At 43.3% G+C, this 16,722-nt stretch overlaps 1 long non-coding RNA gene across 1 annotated transcript; it reads left to right on the top strand.

Annotated features, from left to right (window-relative positions):
* The first annotated feature begins 1,964 nt into the window (after nucleotides 1-1,964).
* LOC149444133 (uncharacterized) lies at nucleotides 1,965-9,807 on the top strand. The gene is made up of 2 exons (XR_016306550.1): nucleotides 1,965-2,039; nucleotides 7,339-9,807. It is a non-coding gene; the product is annotated as an uncharacterized LOC149444133 (long non-coding RNA).
* Nucleotides 9,808-16,722: the final 6,915 nt, after the last annotated feature.

The following is a 16,722-nucleotide window of genomic DNA, read 5'->3' as shown; positions in this document are numbered from 1 at the left end:
AATACGTGTGCACAAGGTGTCAATGAATTAAAGTGTTTGTTCACCAATGCCAGAAATCTGCCAAGCAAAATTAGTGAGTTGGACGCTTTGGTGTATGAACAGAACTATGATTTAATTAGTATTGCTAAATCTTGGCTGGGCCATTAATATTCCTGGCTATGTTCTCTTTCGGAGAGACATGGTAAAAAGGAAAGGTGGTGGTGTCTGTCTCTATGTGAGAAGTGATCTCAGAGTGAGTGTGAAAGAGGACCTAATTGATGGAGAGTGTGATGAGACTGAAGCATTATGGGTGGAACTGTACAGGGGGGTGCGTACTACAAAGGTAATCACTGGAGTTTGTTATAGACTACACAGGAGGTGGAGACTCAGCTCCTTGCACAGATCGAAAGGGCTGGAAGGGCTGGGACAGGGATAATAATGGGGGATTTTAACTACCCGGAAATTGACTGGAGTATTGGCACTGCAGGAACCGTTAAAGGGCAAACATTTATAAACCTATTACAGGACAATTTTATGGTACAGTTCATAGAGGCTCCAACTAGGAATGATGCTCTGCTGGACCTGGTAATTTCAAGCCTTGCAGAGCTTATTACTAATGTCCATATAAAAGAACATGAGTAGCAGTGACCATAACATTACATTACATTACATTACATCGAGTTTATATAGCGCCAAAGGGTTTGCTCAGCGCTGTACAATAGAGGGGGGGACAATTCATGAAACATTACAGCAACTACAAACAGCACACGAGGGGTTATAGGGCCCTACTCTTTCGAGCTTACAATCTAGGAGGGAGGGGGTAGTGGTACAGGAGGAAGTGGCTGTGGGGGATGGAGTGGTAGGAGGAATGAAGGAGAACAGCAGTTAGGTGAGGGTGGGGTAGGCTTCCCTGAAGAGGTGGGTTTTCAGGGAGCGCCTGAAGGTGAGGAGGGAAGGTGACAGTCTGATGGATTGGGGTAGTGAGTTCCAGAGGATGGGGGAGGACCTGGAGAAGTCTTGCAGACGTGCGTGTGAGGAGGAGACCAGGGAGCAAGATAGAAGGAGGTCCTGTGAAGAGCGAAGGGTACGGGTAGGGTGGTACTTGGGAATCAGGTTGGTTAGGTAGTCAGGGGCAGTGTTGTGAACGGCTTTGTAGGTCAGAGTGAGTAGTTTGAATTTGATGCGTTGGGCGATAGGGAGCCAGTGGAGGGATAGGCAGAGGGGGGTGGCAGAGGTGGAGCGGGTGGTGAGGTGGATGAGTCTAGCCGCTGAGTTCAGGATGGTCTGAAGCGGGGAGAGCCTGCACTGGGGTAGGCCGGTAAGGAGGGAGTTGCAGTAGTCAAGGCGTGAGATAATCAGGGAGTGTACGAGTAGTTTAGTGGTGTCTGGGGTGAGGAAGGTGCGTATTTTGGCGATGTTGCGGAGGTGGAGCCTGCATGTGTTTGTAAGTGATTTGACATGTGAAAGGATTAAGTGGAATATAGCTGAATCCATTTTGTATACACTAATACAAGATGCTAGTTTAATATATATATATGAGATGTGTGCACACTAACAAAACTGTCTATCTCAGCTTCATGTAGAAATGAGTGTTTTTGCAAACCCTTACAAAAAAGCAGATAAGGTTTACTCTCACTTCTGAAAAGTTTTAACCACAACTTGGGTGTTAGGTCAGATTAGAGCCATGGTCTGGGCGTTGGGTCAGATTACAGCCATGGCCTGGGCGATAGAGCAGATATGGTATGATAGATAAAGCAGAAGAGTGAAAATGCAAACCTCATACAAATAATTGTTGAGTTAAGGTAAAACAATGTACATGTATCTGATTGGATGGTCTGAGGGTGTGTCTGCCTAAAGACTACAGTATAATAACCCTGATGTTATGCCAATAAAACTGAAGTGTTTGCAATCGCAACTGAGGTGATTTGAGTGCATTCACTTTCCGAGATCTCGTAGCTGTGTCCAGGTGTGACCGTTGGTATCTTGAGGGGGCCCCACTGAACAGGAAAAAGACCACCTACCTACTTTCAGTGGTGTCAGAAAGTGGGATAATTGCCAAGGTAAGTGAGAGTTTTATTTTTTATTGCTTTCTTTACCGAGGTAATTATTCTGAACTTCAGGGAAATTTGGTGGTTGGAGTTTTAGGAGCGAGACTAAGGGATTCTCGGCTCGGGGAATAATACCAGGACACACCTGGCACAGCACTTTGTATTATTTGTAAAAAGTGTGTTATTGTTGTTTTTTTGTCTTGTTTGTTAGTTTACTAATTTACTGCTATGGGTAATTCCTCAGGTAAGGAGGAAGGACCTCGTCATGTGCCGCCACAAAAGTTGATTAAGTTGTTTAGAAAAACTAGAAAGCTGAGGGGAAAGAACACATCTACCTTAAATGAAACTTGTAAAGAATATGTAGCAAGGGTATCCCCTTATGATATTTATTATGTTAATCCCTGGGTGGATAATTTAGTGGGATGGTCAAAAAGACTGGGTGGAGCTAGTTTTCCTTGTGAAGGGGGAAATGACACTATGTGTATGGATATGATTAGAGGAATGTGTTTGCATGAACAGCCTCAGGTAGGTATCTGGGGGACTGGAAATCCAGATTGGGACAAGAATTATATGTATGAAGGGGGTAAGAATTGGTTGAAGTATGCACCAGGCTATAAGACTCTAATTGTAGCAAATGATTTCACACCACCACCGCCATACAAACACAGCGAGGCACATCCTGCCCCTACAGCTCCACATGCAGCCCCATTATACCCAGCACTCCCACAGGTAAAACAAGTAGATGAAGATGAAGAGGTTCTTATTGCTGCTTCCCAGATATATACAGGGGAGTCAGAAGAATCTAGCTCAGATGGGGAAACTGGGAGTGTTAGTCAAAGGGATACTGAGAGGGGTAAAGGGAAAGTAAAGAGGAAGACAAAGAAGGTAGAAAAGAGTGATAGAATTCTTAGGTCAGCAGAAAGTAACAAGGGGGAAGTTAAAGATGAGACAGCTGAGCTAGATATGATGAATTCAGCCTTTCCATTCATGATGATTGGGGAGCAGCTGATTTTAAAGGCAATAGATCCCAAGGAGCTGGATGCTATAGTACAGGGATGCCCTAATCCAAGGAAATCCCCGGGTGGGGCGGTATCCTGGCTAAAAAGGACATGTGTAGGAAGGAACTATACAATGGAAGATTGCAGGTTGATAATTGAGAAAGTATTGGGAGATATTACAGGAGAGTTTGAATGGGAAAATTGTAAAATTTTTAATAATGAAGATGGAGCTGGTTACAAAAAGTGGGACCGATCACAGGGAGTAGATCAGTATCCTTTACGTACTAGAGCACAATGGGATGCTGCATGGGAGGAGGTGACATGTGAATTGTTTAGGCTATACAAACAAAGGAAATCATTTGCTCCAATAGTAGCATGTCGACAAAATGTCACGGAGACTGCTACTGACTTTATTAAAAGGTTTAAGAAAGTCTGGTTGGAGGAAGGGGGAATGGATCTGATTGGTAGAGAGTGTGGATCACTTTTTATCCAATCTTGGATGAATGGGGCACTACCATATGTTAGTTTAGCAATTAGACAATTGTATGATGGTTGGGAAGATAAATCTGCACTAGATTTTGAAAAATGGATTCTTAGTAAAGATGCAGCAGGAATTTTTGAGAAGGGAACAAAGAAGCCCCAAGTACAGGCACTGGCACATAGGGATGACTGGGAGGACAGACCCAGGGAGCGGCGTCAGTACCAGCGCCGGCCCTTTAAACGGGTCCTATGATGTTACAATTGTGGGGAGGAGGGGCATTTCCGTCGGGAGTGTACTGCTCCAGGAGTACAGTTTTAGAGAAGGGAGCCCACGGATGAGGAGAGACAGTTTGATGAGGTGAGAAGGGAACAGGCAGCCGCCAATAGGCGAGGTCAACAACAGTATCCTCAGGGACAACGCCCCAGGTACAATGTGGACTGGACTAATAAAAATAAATAGGGAGGCCAGGGTCCGCTCGAGCATGCTTCTTCAACAGTGCCTTTGTTTCCATCTTTTAGTTGTTCCGATTCATTTTCGGAAAATCTCATGATTACACTTACAGTGGGTGAAGTCTTCTGCACTTTTTTAGTAGATACAGGGGCTACTGCCTCAACATTAAATAAGGAATTTTTAAAACAATGGCATTGTAAGTATGGGACCCCCCTGGATATTTACTCGAGTAACACTCGATCAATAGGGATCGAGGGAAAGGAAACCCCCACTTGCATTACACCTCCCCTCCCGGTACAAGCAAAAGATGGACAGGTCTGGTATCATAAATTTCATGTGCTCCCGCATTGTCCTGTGTCCCTATTGGGCCGAGATTTGTTAGCTGACCTTAAAGTCGTGATGTCTATCACGGAGGAAGGTATGCTATTGGACACACCTTTCTTAATCTGTCCAGCTATGGATCATGATTTAAATAAGCTCCCTGAAAACCTATGGACTAAGAACACAACGGATGCAGGCCTCATTGACTGCACACCGTATAAAGCCACCCTTAAAACCAGGAACCCTGTTTATCATAAACAATACCCACTGTCCAAAGAAAAAATAGACGGACTTAAACCTATTGTGGAGTATTTTAAAAGGAGGGGAATACTGAAGCTGGTAGTATCCCCCTACAATACTCCCATTAATCCGGTAAAAAAGCCCAATGGTGAGTGGAGAATAGTACAAGATCTCAGGGCGATTAACGATCTGGTCATTCCTATTGCCCCTGTAGTCCCAGATATAACAACTTTGGTAAATGCTATACCTGCCAGCGCCACACATTTTACAGTAATTGATCTGTCAAATGCATTTTTTAGTGTCCCAGTTGACCCGGAGACACAGGTATTGTTTACTTTTTGTTTTCAAGGGGAGAGGCTAACCTGGACCCGTCTCCCTCAGGGCTATGTAGACTCGCCGGCAGCATATACCATGGCCAGTAGATCCATGCTCAATGACTGGGTACCCACCCATGGTTCAGTACTTATCCAATACGTGGATGATTTACTGATTAGTTCTGTGAGCGAGAAGGCGTGTCAGGCTGATTCATTATCATTGTTACGGTTTCTGGCTGATCAGGGACAGAAAGTCTCTCGCAAAAAGATGCAGTTTGTGGCACCACAAGTTGAGTACCTAGGATTTGTATTGTCTGAGGGCCAGAGGGGGCTGAGCCCAAGGAGAGTGGCAGCAATATGTCAACAACCAAAACCAGAAACTAAGGTTCAGATGCAATCCTTCTTAGGTATGGTAAACTATTGTAGACAGTGGATTCCTGACTGTTCTTATTATGACAATGTATTACGCCAAGTGACACTGAAAGATCAGCCAGATCGTATTGAATGGACGCTGCCATTGGTGCAGGCATTTGAATATTTGAAGACAGCACTGGTCTCGTCTCCCGCATTAGGGTTACCGGATTATACTAAATCCTTTAATTTGTATTGTCAATCTGCATGTAAAACCATGGCTGCAGTACTAGCTCAAGAGCACGGAGGTGCCATGAGGCCGGTAGCATATTTATCAAAAACAATGCCCATCCCGGTCCAGGGCATGCCGGGGTGTCTCCAAGCTTTGTCTGTGTGTGCCTTGGCTGTGGAAATGGCATCTATCATAGTTTTGGGAAACCCATTGATATTACACACATCTCATCATGTCCTACATGTACTGAAAAACATTAACACTCAACACATGTCAGCACAACGCCTGGCGGGATGTGAAGTAATTTTGACATCCACCAATAATCTCACAGTTAAATACAGCCCATCTACATCAGGACCATCTCTTTTATTGTCCTCCCTGCTTAATCTTCACAACACAAGGTCACCAGAATTGCAGGAGGAACACAATTGCCTGGATGTTATCCAAGCTGACACTTCTCCGCGACTAGATATGTTGGAGACTCCGATTCCTGGAGCCCCTGATGTGTTTGTCGATGGATCTTGTACACGCCCTAGTGATGCTACATACATCACAGGCTATGCAGTAGTAGAACCACCTCTTATTATTGAAACAGGTTCCATCCCCTACCCCAGTGCACAAGCAGCTGAATTAGTGGCCCTAACACGAGCTTGCACTCTTTATCAAGATCGAGATGTTAACATATACACAGATTCTAGGTATGTCTTTGGGGTTGTACATGATTTTGGCCGTATTTGGCAACGCCGTGGTTTTACTACGGCCGATGGCAAGTCAATATCCCATCATTCTTTGATCCAGGATTTGCTTGCTGCACTCCAACTTCCAAGAAGGATAGCGGTCATTAAAGTGCGGGCACATACTAATGCCAAAGACCCAGTCACAAAAGGCAATGCTATGGCAGATGCAGCTGCAAAAACTGCAGGGCAACTGCATAATCGAGCAGATCTATCTATGGTAATGTTGTCCACTCCATCCCTACTGTCAAATGAGCTTTTAGGTACACTGCAGGCACAAGCCTCTGAGAGTGAAGTTGATTTTTGGGCTAGCAGAGGTTTGACACAAGACAAACATGGTCTTATGTCAAAAGAGGGGATTGTAGGACTTCCACAGGCAGCTGCTGTATTATTCATTCAAAATTTTCATGGTGTAGGTCATAAGGGAAAACAGTTAGTGGAGAAAGAAATGCGCAAACAGTTTTGTGTATGGTTTCTCCATGATTTGGTGGAGGAAACATTGGGAAAGTGCCTTACTTGTTTACAAAACAACCCTGGGCATGGCCAGCATGGGAAACATGAACATTTAACACCCCCTGAGGCACCATTCACACATCTACAGATAGATTTTACACATCTCCCTAAATCAAAAGAAGGAGATAAGTTGTTGGTGGTAGTAGACAGATTTTCAGGTTGGCCAGAAGCTTTCCCATGTAGGAATGAAACAGCAGAGACAGTGGTCAAGGTTTTGTGTAAGGAAATCATCCCTAGATGGGGTTGTCCTTTGTTCATAGAAAGCGATCAGGGACCAGCTTTTACTGCAGCAGTGACTCAGGGAGTCTCAAAGGCTTTGAGTATTCAATGGAAGCTCCATATTCCTTATCACCCTCAGAGTTCTGGAGTAGTGGAAAGAATGAATAGAACAATTAAGGATAAATTAGTGAAAGCCACAGGAGGGACTCTGAAGAATTGGCCAGCTGTGTTACCTGCTATACTAGCTGAAATAAGGATGACACCTCATAAACGGAGTAAGTTGTCTCCCTTTGAGATACTAATGGGCAGACCATTCCCTACCCCTTGGACTAGACAGCAACCTCCTCTGTGGCAGAAAGGAGATTTATAGGTGATACAGGCAGAATATGTAAAAGCATTGTGTGAAAAGCTGAATAGGGAATATTGTGATGTTGCCGCCTCTTTTCCTTTACCTGCAGATCAACCAACCCACCCCTTCGAGGTAGGTGATCAAGTGGTGATCCGAAGACTGGATCCAAGGGTGAGACCCCGGTTTGGAGAACCTACAGTGATCGTGGCCATTACAGGTACAGCTGTTCTTACTGAAGGATCAGGCACCTGGATCCATGCATCAAGAGTCAAAAGGATTTCCCAAGATGAGAGACACAAGCAAGCTGATCAACCAACAGAAGAAGGAGCCAAGAACTTTGCTACCCAACCTATTGGATCCCCATGAGGACTGGATGAACTTGATTATTATCTTATCAATAGTGACTATTATCATCGTCCCACTCTGGTTTCTATTGGAGAATTCATATGATAGAAAGGGGCCAGTGGTTCAAAAACCCTCTGGGAGTTCAGGATGGGTGGGGGATTGTACCTTATCACAACCAAATGAGAATAAGTCATGTACTACATTAATATGGAATAGCCCATCTGAATCACATATGGTAAAAGGAGCTAACCAAACATATACCCATCTGATACCTTTTAAAGGTCAATGTAAAATAGACATTAGTACTACACATAACTTTACATGTTGCATTATGGATGAGTGTAGTCAGGCACTAACTTGTAAATGGAATGAAGGTTTTCTGTTATATGTTCAGAAGGGAAGCAAAGTGGTTGCTAATTTTGGGTGTACCATGCCTGTAAAAAGACAGAAGAGGTCTACAACTGAAAATATGTCATTACTGAAGTTTAAATATAAGTATGCTAAATTCTCAGGGTTTAAAAGTTGTTGGGTTTGTAGCATGCTCCACCCTGAAACTATGAGCATACCCATATATGCAGTACCCCTAAATGTCACAACTATGTTGGAGGGTAACCTGAGTATTATATTAACTAATGTTACCACCCAACCTAAATTTGAGGTATTGGGGGTTGTTATGAAACCCAAATGGTGTTTTCATCTGGGTAAGGGGTCGAGAGAAGGGGAAGAGTTTTGCAGTAAATCTGAATTAAATATTACTGGGAAGGAACCTACAGGTGGTCATTTTATACAAATAAATACAACTGAGGGAGAATGGGAGAATTATATTAAAAAAATAATTGACCAAAAAGATCACCCAAAACATTACGGATTAGGACGAGTTTTTATTAATTTAGCCCTAGTGGGTTACCCTGACTCCAATGTAAGCAAAGGATGGAAAAGCCAATCAGTAGCTTTTACTCAGGGAGTCCAGGTGTGCTGTGGGAAAGTTTGTTACCCATGGATTCCCCGGGATCAGGAGGGTTGGTGCTATTTGGCCACTTTGGTACCAGTGATGGATGTTATAGGAGGAAAACATAGTGATGCCCTATTGGCCAGTAATCATCCCTGGTATCCTCTGAAACATAGATATAAGAGAGATTTGTTCAAGGTAGAAGACCAGGCTTGGTCATGGTTTCCTACATGGACTGGATGGGGAATAGAATTAATGAGGAGACTTAATAACTACTCACTTATTAAGGATCAAATAATAAATGAAACACAAGCTGAAATAAGTCTTATTAACGTAGAATTACGGGCCTTAAGAAAACAAGTGCTTATTAATGAGATGAAGGTAGAACAAATTGGTGCAGCACTGACTGGGCTTTGTGAATCCACCACTGATTATAAGTGCTGTACCTGGGTACACAATACAACCGCTGAAATACCAGATTACTATGAAATGATTAATAAGCATAGGGTAAAGGTGGAGGATCTCCAAGCTGAAGCTAGAGCTATAGCTGAGTGGGGTGGAATCCCTTTAAGGGCATAGGAGATGGTTCCTGGTTTAGGAACATATTCAGCAGCTTTAGAAAATTGATCTCCCTCATGATTATGTTTTTCTTATTGATTTTTATGGGATATCTGTTATACCGAATGATCATGTGTATCAAAATGAGAATTAATGAGAAGGAAAGGGAGGAAATGTTTTTGCTTCAACAATATGAGGAAATGCATGGGATTGAGACGATAGGGAGAGTAAGTCAATGAAAAGTGTTATCACTATGTGGTAAAAGAGGGGACTGAAAGGATTAAGTGGAATATAGCTGAATCCATTTTGTATACACTAATACAAGATGCTAGTTTAATATATATATATGAGATGTGTGCACACTAACAAAACTGTCTATCTCAGCTTCATGTAGAAATGAGTGTTTTTGCAAACCCTTACAAAAAAGCAGATAAGGTTTACTCTCACTTCTGAAAAGTTTTAACCACAACTTGGGTGTTAGGTCAGATTAGAGCCATGGTCTGGGCGTTGGGTCAGATTACAGCCATGGCCTGGGCGATAGAGCAGATATGGTATGATAGATAAAGCAGAAGAGTGAAAATGCAAACCTCATACAAATAATTGTTGAGTTAAGGTAAAATAATGTACATGTATTTGATTGGAAGGTCTGAGGGTGTGTTTGCCTAAAGACTACAGTATAATAACCCTGATGTTATGCCAATAAAACTGAAGTGTTTGCAATCGCAACTGAGGTGATTTGAGTGCATTCACTTTCCGAGATCTCGTAGCTGTGTCCAGGTGTGACCGTTGGTATCTTGAGGGGGCCCCCACGGAACAGGAAAAAGACCACCTACCTACTTTCAACATGAGGTTGGAAGGAGAGGTTAGAGTCCAGAATGACTCCAAGGACTTTGGCTTGCGGGGCGGGATTGATGGTGGTGATGTTAGTAGTGATGGATAGGATGGGGGGGGGGCGCGGGCAGGGGGGAAGACGAGAAGCTCGGTTTTGGAGAGGTTAAGCTTGAGGAAATGGAGCGACATCCAGTCAGAGATGTCGTTTAGGAGGTGAGTGATGCGGGCGGAGAAAGTGGGGGTGAGGTGGGGGGTGGAGAGGTAAATTTGAGTGTCATCAGCGTAGAGGTGGTAGTTGAAGCCGTGGGAGTGTATGAGTTTGCCAAGGGAGGAGGTGTAGATGGAGAAGAGAAGGGGTCCAAGGACAGAGCCCTGGGGGACCCCAACAGAGAGAGGGAGGGAAGGGGAGGTGGCACCATTGTAGGAAACGCTGAAGGAGCGTCGGGATAGGTAAGAGGAGAACCAGGAGAGAGCGGTGTCTCTGATGCCAAGGGAGAGTAGTTTATTAAGGAGGAGGGGGTGGTCAACTGTGTCGAAGGCTGCGGAGAGGTCCAGGAGGAGGAGGACAGAGTAGTCACCTTTGGCTTTGGCGGTTAGCAGGTCATTGGTGAGTTTGAGGAGGGCGGTTTCGGTGGAGTGTAGGGGACGGAAGCCAGACTGTAGTGGATCAAGGAGGTTGTTGTCAGTTAGGTGGGCGCTTAGGCGGTCGTAGACTAAGCGCACCAGGAGTTTGGAAGTGAGTGGCAGCAGGGAGATGGGTCTGAGGTTGTTTGGGTCAGTGGGGTCCAGGGAGGGCTTTTTGAGTATGGGGGTGATGTGAGCATGCTTTAGGGGGGAGGGGAATATGCCGGTAGAGAGGGAGAGATTGAAGATGTGGGTGAGGGAGCAGATGAGGGAAGAGGGGGGTGACCAGAGGAGTCGATAGGGGATAGGGTCCAGGGGGCAGGTAGTGAGGCGGGCTTCTGAGAAGACCCTGGTAACTTCCTCAGTGGTAGCGGGGCTGAAGGAGTGCAGAGCTGGGGGGGTTACGGTAAGCGGGGTCTTGGGTGTGCAGAGGGGCAGTGCGGTTGCGAGGTCAGAGGAGGGAAGAGATGAGGGGGAGATAGGGGGGGGAGGCTAGGTGGGGAGGTAGATTGCGAGTTGACTATTTCCTGACGGATTGCATCAATCTTGTTGTGGAAATGAGTGGCAATTTCACGGGCGGTGAGTGAGGTACTGAGTGGAGGAGGGGGGGGGGAGAGAGTAGGGAGTTGAAGGTGGAGAAGAGTCGGCGAGGGCAGGAGGAGAGGGTGTTGATCAGGTTTACGAAGTAAGCCTGCTTGGCGGCGTGGAGGGAGGAGGTGTAAGTGAGGAAGGCAGATTTGTAGAGGATTAACATGATTTCATTTATTGTTAGCTGTAAACAACAAACACATACGGGAAAAATAAAATGCTCAACTTTAAGAAAGCTAATTTTCCAAGGCTGAGAGCTGCTCTCTTAGACTTAGACTGGGAGGAAATATTGGCATCGATGAACACCACACAGAAATCTGAGTTCTTCAAAAAGGCTGTATGTGAACACACTGCAAAACATATTCCCATGGGCAACAAGTTTAAAGGCTACAAATCAAACTATGTGGCTTATGGCCAAAGTTAAAAAAGCTATAAATAATAAGAAAAGAGCTTTTATTAAATATAAAAATGAGGGTACACTATTATCATTTAAACATAACAAAGAATATAACAGAATATGTAAAAAGGAAACCAAGGCTGCAAAAACGAATGACAGATTGCATAAGATAGCAGGACTAACCCCCCAAAAAATTCTTCAAACATATTAATAGTAAAAAGGTCCGGTCTGAGCATGTAGGCACATTACAAAATAATCTAGAGTGGGTGACAAAGAGAAGACAAATTTATTAAATACCTTCTTCAGCTCTGTCTATACAAAGGAGCTCTTGTCCACAATGGGCACGTATTGACACAGCCCCAGATGATCCACATTGGCTCACAATTGCTATGATCCAAAATGTTTAGACAGAATAAAGGTGAGTAAAGCGCCTGGACCGGATGGCATACATCCACAGGTCGTTGAAGAATTGAGCTCTGTCATTCAAAGTCATTGTTTCTAATTTTTAGGGACTCTTTAATGACTGGCATAGTACCACTGGATTGGCATAAGGCCAATGTGGTGCCAATATTTAAAAAGGGATCAAAATCTTTAGCAAGTAATTATAGACCTGTTAGTTTAACATCTGTAGCTGGGAAGATACTGGAGAGTTTAATAAAAGACCACATAGATGAGTTCTTGCTGGAAAAAAAATATTTTAAGCGACAGACAGCATGGATTCATGAAAGACAGAAGTTGTCAAACAAATCTGATTTCTTTTTATGAGGAGGTGAGCAAAACCTTGGACAGAGGGGTGGCGGTGGACGTGGTATACTTGGACAGAGGAGTGGCGGTGGATGTGGTATACTTGGATTTTGCAAAAGCATTTGACACAGTTCCCCACACGCGGCTAATGTGTAAGGTAAAGCCTACAGGCTTGAAAAAATCCATATGTAAATGGATAGAAAACTGGCTAAAAGATCGTATTCAGAGAGTAGTGGTTAATGATTCATACTCTGAATGGTCTAGGGTTGTCAGTGGTGTACCCCAAGGTTCAGTGTTGGGACCCTTACTTTTTAATATATTTATAAACGATATAGGGTCTGGGATTAAAAATACAGTTGCAGTCTTTGCAGATGACACCACGCTTTGCAGTGGAATAACATCCTTACAGGATGTTTCCACTGTTTAATAGGGCAATTATGTGGCAAATGAGGTTTAATGTTGATAAATGTAAGGTTCTGCACTTGGGGGCTAAGAATATGCATGCGTCATACATACCAGGGGGGTACAACTGGGGGAATCAATGGTGAAGAAGGATCTGGGAGTTCTGGTAGATCACAAGCTTAATAATGGCATGCAATGCCAAGCTGCGGTTTCTAAAGCGAGCAAAATCCTCTCTTGTATTAAAAGAGGTATAGACTCCAGAGAGAGAGAGATATCATATTACCCCGGTACAAATCATTAGTAAGACCTCATTTGGAATATACAGTTCAGTTTTGGGCACCAATTCACAAAAAGAACATTGGGGAACTGGAGAAAGTACAGAGAAGGGCAACCAAACTGATAAGAGGCATGGAGGAGCTCAGCTATGAGGAAAGATTAGAGGAACTGAATTTATTCTCTCTTGAGAAGAGGAGGTTAAGGGGAAATATGATCAACATGTATAAATACATCAGTGGTTCATATAGTGAACTCAGTGTAGGAGTTATTCTGAATCATCACAGAGGACAAGGGGGCACTCTTTACATCTGGAGGAAAAGAGATTTAATCGCTAAATACAGAAACGTTTCTTCACTGTAAGAGCTGTGAAAATGTGGAATAGACTCCCTCAAGAGTTGGCCAGCTCAGTGGATTGCTTTAAAAAAGCCCTGGATTCTTATCTAGATACACATAATATAACTGGATACTAACATTTATGGGTAAAGTTGATCCAGGGAATATCCGAATGCCTTTCGGGGGATCAGGAAGGACTTTTTTCCTCTGCAAGAGCAAATTGGATCATGCTTTGCTGTTTTTTTTTTTTTTTTTTACTTTCTCTGGATCAACTGTGGGTGTAGATTTATAACTTGTTTTTTTTTTTCATAGTTGAACTGGATGGACTTTTGTCTTTTTTCAGCCAGGCTAACTATGTAACTATGACTTTATAGGTCCCAGAAGGCACAGGGGGTACCCACATACCTGGAGCTGGAAGCACACAGGAACTGGTTACCCCAGTAGGACTCTAAAGGTTCCAGCAGGCACAGGGAGGCACCCACATACGTGAAGTTAGGCGCACATATGAACTGGAGACTCCAGCAGGATTCTAGTTCCCAACAGGCACAAGGGGCTCACACATACCTGGAGTTGGGGGGGCACATGAACTGGATACTCCAGTGGGACTCTATAGGTCCCAGCAGACACAGGCTGCACCCACATACCTGGAGGAGTTGGGAGAACACATAAGCTGGAGATTCCAGCAGGACTCTATAGGTCCCAGCAGGACCAGCTGACACTTACATATGAGGAGAAAGCTCAGAAGAGATAAATGATAAAAACAGAAAGAGCATGTAAGTTCTGCATTAGCAACTCACTTAGAAAAAAATACTCTAATATCACTTTAGAATTTCTAATTCTTCCTTATAACAGAGCAAATCTTGACTTTCTCAGTTCAGGTCCACTTTAGGGAACATCCAGCATGCAAACCATACAGACATTACCCTAACTCAGATTCAATAGTCAGCTGATTTTGTATCCATATGATAGACATAACATGTGTCTGCATTTTTTGTTCTTTAAATAATGCTCCATTCTCTAATATGATAAAGCATTGGGCATACACATAGAAGAACTCACCTGTAGCCGTACCTGTTCAGCTTGCACTGGCACCTCCACCCTCTCCTACTCCACTGTACACATAGAGCACATGAATTATGGATATTCCCAAGAGGGTGGGGGGAAACAATGGCAGATACCTGCAGTCAGGAAAAGAGGAATGCTGCACACAACAATACTATGACGACTATACACTGAACTATCTTCTACCTGTAAATTCACTTGCAGCTCGGAAATCTCTCTATCGTAAAGAGAGACAAGATTTTACTTAGCAGCCCTTCTCGTTACACTTTTTCCCAACCAAATTACCAATCCTTGCAGCAATACATTACTACTATTCACAGTTTTATATATAAAGTATCAGTTTCCGAAATTTAGTCTGAAAAAAGAATCATATACCAAGGGGCAGTCAAGCACCACTTAAATAGTTTTCACCATAAGCTAAAGCTTAAATAACCTTTCCACAAATTTGGTGTTACCATACTGTATTTAACTGGTTTTTACCAGCCTGTAGTATTCCTTCATTACCAGGCCAAGTTTCAGTTATCAGTGCTGTGAGGCCACATCCACACTTAGCATTTGCAGAATGCACGACAAAGTGCCTTTTGCCACATGTTTGGAAACTCACTGCAAACATGCTTCATGCAGAGCCATTAATTGTTAATGACACCCCAAGCGCAGTTAGCAGCCGTGATTTACCATGTGGTGAACGCGTTGTGAATGCACCAAAATGCGTGCTGAAAAATTAGTTTTACAGGCCACTAGGGACAACAATATAGTTAATAAGTGTGTGCTGGGGGCAGAAAAGGGTGAAAAAAATTTTCAGCATAACTGCAACAGAATGAATGAATCAGCAGCTGCAGCCGCTGATCTGTTCATTCTGTACCCATTGAAAATAACTGATCTCTGCTCTTCCCCTGTTGAAGTGGTACCCATACCCTCGGATTGACTAGGTACAGTGTCTCTGTGTACCCAGTCATCTAATGACAGCTGGGTACACAGCAATTAACTGATGGATCAGCCGCCCGACAGATATGCTGTTCATAAACAGCCCCGGGTAATTAAAGGGCCACTAATTCTCTGTTGATAAACGTATAGTTGTACATAAGTGGTTAAAGTATAACTAAAGGCAAACAAGTTTTTAGCTTTGGATAGAATGAAAATGGATTACATAGTTACATAGTTTGTCTGGCTGAAAAAAGACAAAAGTCCATCCAGTTCAACCATTAAAAAAAAAAAAGTTATAATCCTATACATACAGTTGATCCAGAGGAAGGCAAAAACCCAGCAAAGTATGATCCAATTTGCTCCTACAGGGAAAAAAATATCTTCCTGATCCTCCGAGAGGCAATCGGATATTCCCTGGATCAACTTTACCTATAAATGTTGGTATCCCTTTATATTCTGTGTATCTAAGAAAGAATCCAGGCCTTTTTTAGAGCAATCCACTGAGCTGGCCGGAACTAACTCTTGAGGGAGTCTATTCCACATTTTCACAGCTCTCACTGTGAAGAAACCTTTCCGTGTTTGGAGATTAACTTTCTTTTCCTCCAGATGTAGAGTGCCCCCTTGTCCTCTATGATAACCTCTATAGCTATACACCGAGTTCACTATATGAACCACTGATGTCAGTATTGTCTGTGTCCCTGTTAGAGAGATTTGCCCTCTCTGCTTGTAGTTCCATTGACAGCCAAGGATTCTCTCATTTTAGAAGGACTTCCTCCCTTTTCCTGTTTTGGCTACTAAATGGAAAGTGAAGGGAAATCTCCCCACTTGGACACAGATGGCAAAAAAGAAAAAGACAGGGTTTATAATCTTCCTTTGCACTTTTTTATTATTATTATTATTATTATTAAGTGCCATCAACTGCAGTCTGAGTTCTAGCGACCTGATGAATAAGTGCTCTAAAAAGAAGTTGGTTTTATGATAGACTGGCGAGATCCCCGAAGTCATCCCCACAACTGCAGTCAATGTGTCCAACCACCTAGTAGTCTCCCTCTTTGCCTGGTTCATTAGATGTTCCCAAACATTATTTCCTTCTCCAGTGATCTCTTTCTTACTGTATAACAGTGTGACCAAAATAGGATAGTTGCAACTTCATCATTTGGGCTTCTAGTGACATAGCCGGTTTGATCTATTCCAAAATCAATCTATTAGTTCTATGGGCTGTACACAGCACACATAAAATCCTTCTCCAGCACCAAAACCCAAATGAGTCAATCTTCTTTCTATCCTGTTTAAGTAGTGTCCATCTTTCACAACCATATTCGACAACTGAGAAAATGAGAGCACAGACAAGTCAATCTTTGTTTTCAGTGCAATTACTTTTCATTTGAAATCTTTGTTGAGAGTCTACATTGTGCAGCTACCAAATGCAATTCTGTGGAATATATCCTCACTGCTGGTTG

This window comes from Staurois parvus, unplaced genomic scaffold (genome assembly GCF_062004578.1).
Source record: "Staurois parvus isolate SC_StPar_1 unplaced genomic scaffold, SC_StPar_1.0 ptg000813l, whole genome shotgun sequence".
Classification (NCBI taxonomy): Eukaryota; Metazoa; Chordata; class Amphibia; order Anura; family Ranidae; genus Staurois; species Staurois parvus.
This window is presented reverse-complemented; position numbering and strand designations above follow the sequence as displayed.